We start from the raw sequence: 3,049 nt of genomic DNA, 5'->3' as shown, positions 1-3,049 counted from the left end.
TCTACTATTTGAATTGTGCTTTTGTTTATGATCTGGGCTGCTTTAAATTCATTCATTCCCTTAGTCAGCATTTGGTCACCTACAGTTTGCAGGCACTGGGGATGCCATAATCATTAAAAGAGCACCCCACACCAGAGTGAAGTTCACAGGCCAGCATTGGAGACAAACGTGTTACAGCCACAAATACGATGTGATCAATGCTAAAACAGAGAGATATATCAGGCCCTAGAACACCTTGGTTGGAAGGAAAGAGGAAAGGGATGACAGATGAAGCAGAAGGCATCCAGGAGGTGGAAATTTAACAGACCCTGCCATTTGAATTTGGCCCTAAGAGAAGAGCAGCATTTTTCCAGGATGAAGAAAGAATGAACTTCTGCAAACTGAGGGAACCTCATGAGCAAAGTCATTAAGTTAGGGAATCACAAGACGGAACTTCAAAAAGTCCATGGAAAATTTCATGTTATCTTTTAATTCTATTTTCCACGAACTTTTTGAAGTGCCCTCATATTAGGCAAAAACTGAGAATCTCCATGTAAGTGTTTACTAGCTAGTCATCACAGGGGAAGCAGAACAGGACCAGCACATTTGCAAGGTAAATTAAATTTATTTTTTGCACTCCCATGATGCACCCCAGTAGAACAGTGTGTTGACCAGGAGAGTTCTCCTGCCCCAGTGGAAGACCGGTAATACATTCAGGGAAACAGAAAGGAAGTTCAGTCCTAATACTGATTGGCAGTGTGGTGGGGGGAATAGTTTGCATATCTCTGTGGTACTTGGACACTTGTGCTACACTCCACACATGTGGGACTTTGCGGCTTAGAAGCAAGATCATTTCCAGACACCACCTGCTGGTGAGGAGAGGGTTTCTCATGTAAAGGCAAAAGGGCAGTCTTGGTCTGGACTAATTAAGTAGGTGAACAGAGAAGACCCCACTGGGTAAAAAATTTCAGAATCTGTAACTGAATGGGACAAGGAAAGGCAGGCTCAAGCACACCTCAGCACATCCAAAAGAATGAAATTATGTTGCAAAATTGTAAAAGCAAGACAGAAATAATAACCCTCAAAAGTTCAAAAAGGGAGATGCTCCTTGGTCCCAGTGCAGACTGGACCGTGGGGTGACACAGTAGCAGCAGGAGCAGCAGCAGTGGAGGACAGAGGAGACCTGAGAGGGGAGCAGCATGGCAGACCAGCTGGGAGACAAAGTCTTATTAAAAACCTGGAGGAGGTGCCCTGCCAAAGGCCCGAATCCCACGGAGACCACGCACCCCACAGCACCAGCATGCGACCAAGCAGGTAGGCCTTGCTGCTGCCAGACCCCATCCCCAGCCCAGCCGAGTGCATGCTGACCAGAGAGGCACCCTGCCAGAGAGGCCCAAGATCCATGGAGACCACGTGCCCAGTGGCACCAGCGGGCGACCGAGCAGGTAGGCCTCACTGCCACTGGACCCCAGCCCAAGCTGGGCCAAGTGTGCACTGACCAGAGAGGCACCTCCCAGGAAAGGCCTAAAACCCAAGGTGACCATGCACCCAAGGCACCTGCGGGTGACTAAGCACACACTGAGGCAGCCATGCCAAACTGGCAGCCCCAGCAGCATCCTAGACAGACAATAGTATCAAGCCAGTGGACCATGAAATCCCCTGCCACAATGACTAAACATCAAAGGAAAGATACCAGAAATATGAAAAACCAAGAAAGTACGCCACCAAAGGGTAATAATTCTCAAGCTCTAGATCCTATAGAACAAGAAGCCCTTGAAATGTCTGACAAGGCATTTCGAGTGATAATTCTAAGGAAACTAAATGAGATACAAGAAAATTCAGCTAGACAACATGATGAAATGAAGAAAAGGATACAGGACCTGAAAGAAGAAATGTACAAGGAAATCAATGCCCTGAAAAAGAATGTAGCAGAGCTTGCTGAGCTGAAGATTTCATTCAATGAAATAAAAAAAAAAAAAACAGAGAATTTAAACAGCAGGCTTGCATAAGCAGAAGAGAGAACTTCTGACCGTGAAGATAAACTGTTTGAAATAACACAGGCAGACAAAAAAAAGAAAAAAGAATTCAAAACATTGAAGAAAATCTAAGAGAGATATCAGACAACCTTAAGCACTCAAATATCCGAGTCATGGGTATACCAGAAGGGGAGGAAAAAGAAGATTGCATTGAAAACATATTCCACAAAATAGTGGCAGAAAACTTCCCAGGTATAGGAAAAGACACAGATCTTCAGATTCAAGAAGCTCAAAGATTCCCAACCGAAAAAGTTCTTCTCCACGACATGTTATATTCAAATTGGCAAAACCCAAAGACAAAGAGAGAATCTTAAAAGCTGCAGGAGAGAAGCATCAAATCATATATAAGGGAGCCGCAATCAGACTAACATTAGACTTTTCATCACAAACCCTAAAAGACAGAAAGGAATGGTAGGATATATTCAAAATACTAAAAGACAGTGATTGCCAGCCAAGAATACTCTACCCCATAAGGATATACTTAAGAAAGGAAGGGGAAATAGTATATTTCTCAGACAATCAAAAACTGTAGGAGTTCACTACCACACAACCACCCTTACAAGAAATCCTCAAGGGAGTACTGGGTTTGGTACCTGAAAAATAACTACCACTGCCAGAAAAAATTAAGAAAAATCAAAACCCACTAGTAAAATAAAAATGCCAAAAATGGAGAAAAAAAGTTTATCTACAACCCAAGGAACCAACAAATACAGAAGACAAACAGTAAATCAAAAAGAAAGGAACAAAAAACACTTAAGACATCCAAACAAAAATCAATAAAATGCTAGGAATAAATCAACACTTTTCAATAACAACTCTTAATGTAAAAGGATTAAATTCCCCAATCAGAAGACACAGATTGTCTAACTGGATTAAAAAGGAGGACCCAACTATATGCTGCCTTCAAGAGACCCAACTCACCTATAAAGACTCACATATACTAAGAGTGAAAGGATGAAAAAAGATTTACCATACAAACAGAAATGAAAAACAGGCTGGAGTAGCTAGTCTTATATCTGACAAAATAGGCTTTA

The sequence above is a fragment of the Galeopterus variegatus genome, unplaced genomic scaffold (genome assembly GCF_000696425.1).
Source record: "Galeopterus variegatus unplaced genomic scaffold, G_variegatus-3.0.2 Scaffold3195, whole genome shotgun sequence".
Lineage (NCBI taxonomy): Eukaryota > Metazoa > Chordata > Mammalia > Dermoptera > Cynocephalidae > Galeopterus > Galeopterus variegatus.
Note: the sequence above shows the minus strand (reverse complement) of the source record.